At 37.4% G+C, this 12,135-nt stretch overlaps 1 pseudogene; it reads left to right on the top strand.

The window, feature by feature from the left end:
* Positions 1-1,793: 1,793 nt before the first annotated feature.
* On the top strand, positions 1,794-4,650 carry LOC113436945 (large ribosomal subunit protein mL48 pseudogene; annotated as a pseudogene).
* The last annotated feature ends 7,485 nt before the right edge of the window (positions 4,651-12,135 follow it).

The raw sequence follows: 12,135 nt of genomic DNA, 5'->3' as shown, positions 1-12,135 counted from the left end.
AGGGCAAAGCAATAGATGCAATCTACATAGACTTCTGTAAAGCCTTTGATTCAGAGGTACACGACAAACTACTCCTAAAACTAAAATCTTATGGTATCTCTGGACACCTGCATAACTGGATAGAAGCATTCCCGTCAAACAGACAACAAATGGTCAAAATTGGGAGAGTCCTATCAAATTCTGTACCTGTCAACAGTGGTGTCCCCCAAGGCAGTGTTCTAGGACCAACTCTCTTCATACTCTACATAAATGACCTCTGTGATCATATTAAGAGTAACTGTGTTCTCTTCGCTGACGATGTAAAGCTATTCAACACCACAGACAATACTGCTACCCTTCAAAAAGACCTTGACTATGTTTCAGAATGGTCAAACAAATGGCAACTTCAAATCTCAACAAATAAATGCTCTGTCTTACATATTGGCAAAAAAAATCAGAAAATAAAATACAGGCTGAATAGTCAAGACCTTGTTGATGATCAAGGATCTAAGTGCTAGAGCCCACTGTAACTACATAGCCAAAAAGGCATTAAGAGTTGTTAACTTAATCTTACATAGCTTTTTCTCTGGTAATATTACACTACTAACTAGAGCATACAAAACATTTGCTAGACCAATACTCGAATACAGCTCATCAGTCTGGAACCCACATTATGTATCTGATATTAACACAGTTGAGAAAGTCCAGAAATATTTCACAAGAAGAGTTCTCTACTCCTCTACTCGTTGCAGAAAAGCTTATGCCACCAGACTCGAAATTTTAGACCTTGACAACCTAGAACTACGCCGCCTTCTGTCCGATCTAAGCATAGTATATAAAATCATAGATTGCAATGTCCTACATGTCAATGAATACTTCAGCTTCAACCATAACAATACAAGAGCAAACAATAGATACAAACTCAAGGTTAATTGCACCAAACTTGATTGCAGGAAATACGACTTCAGCAACAGAGTGATCAATGTCTGGAACAATCTACCTGACTCTGTAGTTTCTTCCCCAAACCCCAAAAACTTTAACCTTAGACTTTCTACTATTGACCTCACCCCTTTCCTAAGAGGTCTGTAGGGGGCGTGCATAAGCACACCAATGTGCCTACCATCCCTGTCCTATTCTTTTATTTATTTTTCTTATATGTATCCATGTATTCATAACTATGTTTTTACTTATAGCTATTATCTTGTAAGCAATTGACAAACCAAATAAAATAAAAATAAATAAATAAATTTTTCATAGCTAGATCATGGACTAAACCCAAAGCCAAAGGTTTTGCATAGTTCTGCATAACATTTTTCTGTGCATAATAATGTTTCTGCTTGTATTTATATGTAGTCCATCAGAAAAAGAAGTACAATATAAAGATATAACAATTTCTATGTATCCTTTTTTACCTTTTCCTTATAAGGAAACAGCGGCCATTCACTTCTGGTGGTTCAGTAACAGCTAGAGTAAGATTTGCACTCTTTCTCCCATTTTTTTGCACAACAGTAAGATAATAAAATAGGTTGGAATGAGAAACATAAAGTTATCCCCAAATTTTAGTGAGCTTTCATTGCTGACAATAGACACGAACTGACCCTATCTTTTAACCAGTTATTAACTGGTTATTACCTTTTATACAGGGGTGGGATTCTGCTGGTTTGCACCAGTTCAGTAGAACCAGTTGTTATGGTTCCTGGTAGTTCGGAGAACCAGTAAAATGGACCTCTGGCTGCCCCTACCCCTCTCCGCCTACTTCTCCACTCCCTGCCCAGTCTCTGTCACACATGCGCAACATCGTGCACGTTTGCGACATGCCTGCAGTTTGCTTTTGCCCACCAGCCAGGCCAGCCATTGCTACCTGCCTTTTGCTGTGGCAGAGTGAAAAGCTTTCATGCCCCCCTCCCTTCAGGAAATGGCTCCTTGGCAGCAGAAAAGCAGCCCAGTTGAATCCTGTTTCTCTCTGCTGCACAGGACCCATTTCCCTTGCAAGATTTTTGCTCTGCTGGAAGAGGCTTTCCCAGCAAGAGCAGGTGAGAGAAGCGGCCCAGAGCTGACACGAGCCTCTCGGAGGTGACTTAATTTCCTCCCCCACATGCACCCCAACCTAGAGTGCCCCATGCGCAGTCCCCTCTCCACGAGGCTACTTCTATCAGCTTATGGAAGCTCCCTGAAGGCAGAGTCACCAGCCACTTCTATTAGCTGGTAGAAGCGGCCTTGTGGAGAGTTGAGTGCTCATGGGCCTCTCTAGGTGGGGGTGCACATGGGGGAGGAAATCTATCAGCCAGTAGAAGTGGCCTCAGGGTGAGCGCCCACACACACTCCCATTGCCACAAAGCCGTTTCTATCAGCCAAGGGAAGCTCCCCAAAGGCAGAGTCATCAGCTGCTTCTATCAGCCGGTAGAAGTGGGTTCATGGCAAAGGGAGTGTGCCTGGGGCACTCACCCTGAGGCCGCTTCTACTGGCCGATAGAAGCGGCTGGTGACTCTGCCTGTGGGGAGCTTCCATTGGCTGAAAGAAATGGCTTCATGGCAAGGGGAGTGTGCATGGGGCGCTCCTGTCAGGAGTGCTTCACGGGCAGCCACACCTTGCCCCAAAGCAGCTGGTGTCTCTGCCTTCAGGAAGCTTCCATTGGCCAATAGAAATGGCTTTGTGGCAAGGGGAGTGCGTGTGGGCATTTGCCCCGAGGCCACTTCTGCTGTCCGATAGAAAGCAAGAAAGAAAGAGGGAGAGAAAGAGAGAGAAAGAAAGAGCAAGAAAGAAAGAGGAAGGGAGAGAAAGACAGATAGAGACAAAGAAAGAAAGAGAGAGAGAGAGAGAGACAGAGAGAGAGAGAGAGAGAGAGAGAGAGAGAAAGAAAGAAAGAAAGAAAGAAAGAAAGAAAGAAAGAAAGAAAGAAAGAAAGAAAGAAAGAAAGAAAGAAAGAGAAATAGGAAGAAAGAGGAGGAAGAGTGAGAACTCTGCTGTTATTTTTAATTGTTCCATTATTTATCATATATAAATATTTTACACTGTCCCTACACCTAGATTTTACTGCCTTTCTTTTGCCCAGGTATTTTTCAGGCTTTACAATACATGCATTCATGTCTATAGTCCAGAGCATAAATACATGTGTGTTTAACAGAGTTGAAAGGGACTTTGGAGGTCTTCTAGTCCAACCCCCTGCTCAGTCAGGAAAACTGAGCATGCCAAACTATGAGTAGAGGTCCTGGGAAATGTGTCAGAGTAACAGAATAACACTTAGAAGGGACCTTAGGGGGAACCCTATACCATTTCAGAAAAATGGCTGTCCAGTCTTTTCTTAAAAACTTCCAGTGTTGGAGCACCCAGAACTTCTGGTTGCAAGCAGTTCCACTGGTTAATTGTTCTCGCTGTCAGAAAGTTTCTCCTTAGTCTTAGTTTGCTTCTCTCTTTGTTCAGTTTCCATCCATTGCTTCTTGTTTGCCTTCTGGTGCTTTGGAAAATACATTCACCCCACCTCTTTCTGGCAGCACCCTGAAAGCCTGTTGCCTATCATACTCTTTAGCAAAGCATGTGAGTCATTTCCTCTTTTAAGTGGTCCATGAAAGTACATCTAAAGTACATAGATAAAAAAATTAAAAAAGGTGAACAACATTTTTACAGAACTATAGATATGTTGAAACTGGGTGTGACAAGGAATGGCTGGGAGGGGAGGGGCCAGGCAAGGCACCCCTTGATGTGAGTGACATTGAGTTGGTCATGCCCATACAGTCACATGATTACTAAGCCATGCCCAGCCAGTCATGTGACCAGCACCCCATGCCCAACCAGCAAGCCACACCCACCCAGTCACATGACCAGCAAGCCATGCCCACAAATTAGGCCACGCCCATAGAACCGGTTGTTAAGAAATTTGAATCCCACCCCTGCTTTTGTATCATATAATTTCATACTAGCACGTGTGAACTTATTTAAGATAATGCTAGTGTTCTCCTATACACTTAGAGGCCCATCTGATTGATCACAAGTATTTACACTGTTCTAATAGATGGGAATTTTATCTGAAGTTATAAAGGTCTTCTCAGAAATCAGAATGTTATCTTTAAAAAATTATAACTTAAAATGAAGTTGGCTCTTTCTCGATAAAGTTTAAAGCTATCAGCCTCTATAGACATCTTCTCCTGCCAGAGGCCCCTCCTGAAAGGAAGAATCATATGGAGATGAAGGAAATTAACCGTGGCACAGAATACCAGAATGGCACCTTAAACATCATGATGACGGGCTATGACATCTGTCTGGTCAAGCATTATGCTCAGTATGTGCATTGGCTCTGCAACAAGCTGTCCGTCAACGTGGTCGAAAGTTACACCATGCCCACGAAGAGTATAGAGCTGGTGTGGACCGGGGAACATGGCAGCAAAGTGCGTGTGGACGGCCACCTTACAAGCCACCAGTGTGTCATTCAGATTAAACAATTGACTGCCACGTTTAGTCCTATTTTCCTGGAAACTATTCAGAATAACCTGCCCAAGGGAGTCCATCTTTTAGTGAAAGAGCACACGGCAGAAGATTTCAGAATTCAGTTGAAGGTCCAGACAGAACTAGATGAGCTTCGGGCCAAACTGCAGTGAGATGGGACTATGGAGGCCAATGATGCTTTTCATCGGTTCCTAGCCATTCTTTCCAGGGGTTCCTCAGCCAGCATGGGTAGACTTCAACTCCCAGAATTCCCCATGAACTACAAAAACTTAAGGGCCAGGAGAAAAAGAGAGCAAGCAAGCTTGGTCAAGCAAGCTCTTATCACACAGCTTTCCCATCCTATCTCCTAATCTGGCCGAAAGATGCTTTTAAAAGTGAGTTTTTAAAAAATAGAAATAAAAGCAAGGATAAAGTTTAAAGGGTATACAAGACATTATTTTCACTTAAACAATTTAAAGTGATCTGCTAATTCTTCTGAAGTTTAAATGAAAGATTGTGGGTTTGGGTTTTTTTGCTACATCACAAAGTTATATCTTTTCAAGTCACCAGAGTCATTTAGAATCACAAATAAATAGAATAATTATTGTACACTAACCTGGAATCAATTTGAAATATTCCCTACACCTAGTGCATGCATGGTAAGAAATATTAAACAGTAGTGAAGGCAAAGTTAGTGCAGGCTGTGAAATGAGACATACACGTAGTAACTTTGAGGACAACAGAAAGTCCCATTGTTGCCTTGGGATATGAAGAAAAATGAAAAATCCTGCTACTTGCTTCAGAATTCTCTATTTAAAATTATAGCATGCAGTACAAGGGGACCATAACTTTCCTTGCCACTAGACAAAAAGAAGCCAAAATCCTATTTCTAACTCTGTAAATCTCTACAATCAAAATAGGATAACTCCAGATTTTTTATTTATAGTTTGACCTTCCAAAATGATAGATTCATTCCACACTGAGGCAGAGGAGAAGAGCAACTGCACAATACAATGTCAGAGGTCATCATGGTTGAACTGCAACAGCTGACAGTCCTGTGACTTAGAAACAATCAGCTCTGCTTACCTTCCTATATACTGATGTCCATTTCAGGACCTTTCAGGTCTTTGATTGTTCCAGGAGTGAAATCTTAAGAGTGCACTTAAAGATACTACAAATCCCCAGCTGAGGTTCAAGACTGTCTGATCATACAAATTCAAGGGCTTCCCCAAAGAATAAATTAAATATTCCTGAATTCCACTTTTTAAGCATACATACCCATTCATACATAAATATACATAGAGAAGAAGAAAGCAGTTAGTACAACTTTCTGTGATACAGAATTATTCATGCTTCCTTAGAAAGCAATGATATGGATAAAAATACCAAAATCTATCATGTCTGTTTCTTCTGCAAAATTAATTCCAGTAAGTCAATGTCTTCTCTACAGTCTAGAAAGGAGCTATAGGAAATGTCCAAGTTAGAAATCAACCCACACTTCTCCATTTATCAAAATTAAGCATCTGTAAGTCCTTCAAGTCTTTAAGTTTCTAAAGTTTTTTTAAGTCTTTAAATTTCTTGGCATGCCTCCTGTACTCCTATTCCTATCGGTAAAATTTAAATAGCTTGCTTAAGTAAAATGTAAGTACAGGTCATCCTTACCTTATGACTACAATTGGGATCAGAATTTTCATTGCTAATCAAGGTAGTTGTTAAGTGAGTCACACCAATTTTAGGACCATCTTTGCCATCACTACTGTTGTTAATTGAATCATGTGGTCATTAAGTGAATACAGCTTCTCCTAATGGCTGGCTGGGAAGGTTGCAAATAGTGATCACATAATTCTTAAGTACATGGTGGTTGTCAAATGCCTGAATTTGAATCACATGAACATGGAGATACTGCAATGGTTGTAAGTGCAAGAACCAGTTGTAAGTCACTTTTTAAGTGCGGCTGTAATTTCAAATGGTTGTTAAAGGAATAGTTGTAAGTCAAGGACTATCTGTAGCTACTTAATGCTTACATTCAATCAAACATGTTTAGAAATGGCTCTTAATTTCAACTAGATAATGCTGATTGTTGTACCTGAAAACGAAGCAAGACTTTTTTTCAAATTATCTTCTACCATTTTGATACTTAACTGTGATGTTGAAGTCATCACAGCTGTTCAAAGCTCAGAGAAGTAAAGCAAAAATAATTTCCATTGTTTGAGTAATTATTGCTGTTTAGATTTTAATTAATGTAATTGTTGTGGGTCTTCTCTTTAAGCAGTTGTGTCAATGTGCATATTGGCAAGCATCACTTCATTTTTTCTGTTCTTAACTAGATATTTTTGTTTATGGTGATGAACAAAGTATTTTTTTCTGCTTTTGTACTACAAATATTCATGAATTTTGTTAAATTTGTGTTGATAGAACAAGGGAACTCATTGATTATTCTGTTAAGAAATTGATGAATCCCGGAAGATCACATTACTTTTCAGTTATGGTGATTAGACCACTTATATAGAAGTTGCCCAGGGATCAGTTAATTCTTGTTTTTGTGCTTGTGATCAGCATCCATCTTCCACTGCAACTAAAGAAAGAAAACTATCTTAGGGCCCATAGTTCCATCAGAGAGAAACTGTATCCATATGGACATGATTTGCAGCCAAATGATACATGATACTGCCAAATGACACAACTCAGTAACCCAGCCAATATTGCTACTAATTAGAGGTCCTAGGACAACACATGGAAAGTCACAGATTATAATTCCATAAAGCATGGCATTCCTAAGAAATAGCTGAGAAGAGCATCTGGTACTTGAGGCAGTCACCACATTCTACTTCACTGCTTTATTGTCCCACAATCCATGGTTTTTGTTACATTAAATCAGAACCTGTTCAATTACATGAACACAGAAAATTGTCATTGATAGTCAGCGGAAGCTGACCAGTGATTGTGGTAGTTGGGCGAAGCTGTTGTTGATGTCAAGAGGAAACCCTTGCCATTATGGATCAGAATTGGGATGCAGTATACACTTAAATGCTTATGTGTTTCCCAACCCTTATGCAATTCTTCTAACAATTAAGCTCCTTACAGCTAGCATTTTTGATAGCTGTACATGTACTGATAAAATGGATCCAAATATTGTAATAAAATTCTGTTACTTCTGAGTGGCAGAGAGAATTAAAACCCAAACATCTGCTGTATAGCTATATTGCTTTAAAAAGGCCTTTGTACTTGCCTTGGTAATGAATATAGCTTACCGATCCATAGCATACTGCCTTGCTTTAAATTAAAAATCCTTTTTAATGCCTTTTAATTCAAAGGATCATGCAATAAAACTTCTGTTATATATGACCAAATATGGCCAAGGAGTGGAGTTGGCTAATAGATTCCACTCATTGGCCCAGCCGCTGGCGGGAAAAATGAAGTTCCATCAGTGGCTGAAGCTTTGGACAGCGCCGGCTATAAAAGCTGGCACCTGCCATGGTTGAGCAGCTTTTTTGAACTGGCTTCAAATAAAGTCTGCTTACCAGTCATGCTGTATCCTGCCTCTCCTTTCCCGCGTGGACCCATCTAATAACTTCCATTTGTCATAGTGGGCGTTCAATTGTCTACATATTTTTGGATCACTAAGAGGTGATGGGAGGAACAATTAATACTTCATCCAAAATTCAAACTGCAAAAGTGCCTGCTTCTGGATTCTTGTTGAAATTCAGACAGCAAGGAGACATATGTACCACTGGTCATTCCAACAGAGCCAGAAAATGAAATGTGCTTCCTGGTTTTTTCTGTTCTTCCATAGATGTAACAATGCTCTGGAAAAGTCTGAATTATTGTACACATTCATTGTTTATATTTATTTATTATAGATGTCTGTATTTTTCCCACTACCATCACTTTTCTTGTATTGCTGAACATTCTCATGTAGCTTCAGGCTGCATTCTGTTGGATCATTAATGTAAAGAAGGAGAAATGCTATCATTGTTTAATGATGGAAATATGATGGAGAGCATCTTGAAAACTTTAGCAATGTTTCTTCTCTGAGTGGAATTTCTTTTTCTGGCTGCTTATTGTATATATCATTTTTAAAAATATGAGCTTAAATAGAAAGCAAGTTTCGAGATCCCTGGAAACCTTGATCACCTGAACATCTCTCCTGTCTCCTCCAATCAATAATAAAATAAAATCTGCAGTTATTCCCATATGGATTGCCTAGGTATTTTCATATTTTTAATGCAACGGAAGCATTATGCCATTGTTATTATTCACAGCCACTGTTAATATATGTTTCTTTGCAACTTTGACTGACCTTAGCTTTTTTCAATTTTACTCCATTCCTCTGTAACTTTCTCAATATTCAAATTTCTAAAGACAATAGCATCTATCTCCCCTGATGCTCATTTGCTCATTTGAAATCTTCAATGAAAATTTAATTCAGTTGGCAGAGTATTTAGATCATGCTCTATGTTCATTTTAATAATACTTTATTTTATGTCATTTTACTATGTTTCAATTAATGTGAGAATGGAAGATCCTTGGGTGTTAATTTATTGGAGAGTATTTAGCAGCATGGAATGGATCTCCTTCAATAGATATGCAGCTCAGTTACACTTGATAAGAGTTGGAACAACAGATTAGGACTGCCATCAGTATATTCCATTTAATGTTGTATTTTGGGGAACATATTTCCAAGACTGTCATTTTTTTCATTCTGAAAAAAGTCCTTTTTACATGAAAAATAATGTAGGGCTTGCTTGCTTCAAATGAAGACTTGCATACATTATCTCCTCTCTGTATTTGTAACTAGATTCTAATTCAATTAAAATAATTCTCTGTTAATAATGATGTTCCTTATTGTATCAATGCAATATTTATGAGAATTATAATCTTTGCATATATGCTTTTAATTCTTTAGCAATTGTGTAATTAACACATTTTGATTTAGCCTCTCTCTGTGTATGTGTTTGAATCTATATACGTAGGTGTATATACACACACACATGAACAGATATATACACACATAACACATATACATATATACATACCCATATATATATATATATACACACAGTATACACACACACACACACAAACATACATATATATCATATAAAGTGTAATTAATTTGTTTTCAGTTTGGTTGAATAGGTGATTTGGGGGGGTGAACAGAAGGAGCAATAAATAAGAATCTTTTGATTCACTTCTTCCTAGTGACAAATCTATTTCAGCAAGCAGGATAAACAAAACTGGGTACAGTGTCTTTAAACTCATATTTTGAAAGGCTAAGCTCTTAAAAACCCTCTTTTGTTTCCCTGAATTACTAAATAAATCTGCCCATGCCACTTTTATACATTCTGTCTGCCTATTCAGCCATCTAAAATTGGAAGGCAGATGCTATTATTATTAGGGTTAGATTGTTATTAGTTTACTCATGCATTGACTTGAATAATAACTCTGTTTTGTCTATTTTAATTGGATAGACAGATGGATGAATACAGATAGATAGATAATAAATGACAGAAAGACAGACAGAATTTATTGTAAGTATCTTAGAGGCTTAAGACTGAGATAGGACACAAGCAAAATTAGTAAACCAAAAATTTCCATATTGGGCAAAATTTTAGTATCTTGCTTTTAAACTAAAATGCTTGCAAGAGTTTTAGAAACCTTTTCACTACTTGGTGGAAGAGAAATTGAAACAATATAAATGTCTCTAGAGACACTTGAGGCAAACAATATAAATATTTTAAAAATGCTCAACATTTGCATTTACAAAAATGTAAATCCAACTCTTTGTGTCTAATCTCCAAACCTTTTTATTATTGTACAAAGATAGTAGGCTAATAAGACCTATATTTAGTTCAACACATTCTTTGATAGCAGCAGGAGAGATTAGCAACATCTGTAGAGTCTTCTTGCCAAACAGGATCCACCAGAGCTTAAACCACAGTTGTTAACAGCAATCCACATTTACATTTGAAACATATGCCTACTAAATTATAAGACCTTAGGCCATCTGGCCATTGCATGTTCCACTCTGTATGCTCAAATTATTTTGCCAAGAGTTTCTAAACAATTTCTGAAGGATTATTAAACAAGATGAAAATAGAAAACAGAATGAAAGTTCTAGGATATGTTTCTCTCTCTCCCTCTGTGTGTATGTGTTTGTCATCATTATCACAATGCTAGCACTTCATGATATTGGCTTCATATAAGTTTGTCCAGATGGCTCTCATTTTCAGCACTCAGGGGGTAATTTCTGTGTAAAAGGTTGGTTCACACACTTACCACAAGGTTGTCTGGGAAAAGATGGTCAAGTATCCTGCTTGTTTGAAAAGATATTTTTTAGATATTTATCCTGAAAAACCACAACTGTTTGTAATTATTTAAAGTGTTGTTACATCTTTATAAAAAAAATGGACAGCATAATGGTGATTAAAACACCAGAATCAATTAGCCAGAAATATTTAACATAACAGAAAAGATTAATTATCCTAAACTATTATGGTAATGTGTGGACATGGCTAAACAAAAGTCTGTAAAATAGAGTAGACAAAGCTTCAAATCTAAACTTAATACCTGACTGTGCAGTTAATTTCTTGGTATGCAAAGACACAAAATTTATGGATATTTGGATATTTATTAGTTACAACTTTATGGTAGAAATTATTATTTAGATATTGGAGTTTATCTAACCAGAAATCAATGGAGTCCTCTGAGACTCACATAAAAGCATTTGTGAAAACAACCAACCCAAAATTGAATGCAGGCACTCCACTCCAACGTTCCTATCTTTATGTACATATAGACTAAATCTAAATCTAGTCTAAAACTTCCAGTATTGGAATACCCACAACTTCTGGAGACAAGTTGTTCTACTGATTAATCGTTCTAACCATCATGAAATTTGTCCTTAGTTTTAGGGATGACCTAGAAGAGGGACAACCTCTTTTGATTACATAAATATATCCCATTAAGTATAACATACAAAGCATGCTCCATGTACCATCTAACAAATTTAGAGGTGAGCCTTCTTTGCTTTGGGATACACCCTATGGAATATACTCCTTGAAGACAGTTTCTGGAAAGTCTTCAATATTTTAATATTTTTAGTATTTCTTTTTTCATTTTTCATGATGACTTTTTATATTTTATATAGCTATTTTTATATATTTTAACTGTTATTGATTGCTGCATGCCACCTAGAATTGGTTTCTGTGAGAAGGGCAGCTATATAAATATGAAAAAAAATTTTTTATAAAACTCCTTTAACTCTATTTATTATTTTATAAAACATAGGCATTAGATTAGCCATTGTAGACTGACCCTCACAAACCAGCCAAAAAATAGTGCTATGACATTTTAGAAATGTTTCTACCAGAGATATTTCCTTTTAGCTGATTGTCAAGAGAAAACTTGCTTCTCTATGTCAAATACTGAGAAAAAAACCATAATCCACAAAGCTTTAAAGATTAATATTGGAAATAGAATGACACAGTAACATTGTTATGGTTTTTATTTTGGGTGAAATAGTTACAAGAAACATTGAACCCAACAGCAGTTATGTATCTTACTCTGAGTTAAAGGTTAACATCTCATTCATTCATAAAGGACAGGGAGTTTAAGATTTGTGAATGCAAACTTTTCCACTTAAAAATCCATGCCCCATCACAGCTTGAATAAAGGCCAGTTTACAATGGTTATATGGTGGTATTATTGCTTCCTTCTTATAATTCCTCATTACCT

The sequence above is a fragment of the Pseudonaja textilis genome, chromosome 4 (genome assembly GCF_049901715.1).
Source record: "Pseudonaja textilis isolate UNSWEBS1 chromosome 4, rPseTex1.2, whole genome shotgun sequence".
NCBI classification, from domain to species: domain Eukaryota; kingdom Metazoa; phylum Chordata; class Lepidosauria; order Squamata; family Elapidae; genus Pseudonaja; species Pseudonaja textilis.
Note: the sequence above shows the minus strand (reverse complement) of the source record. Positions and strands in the feature narration are given on the sequence as shown.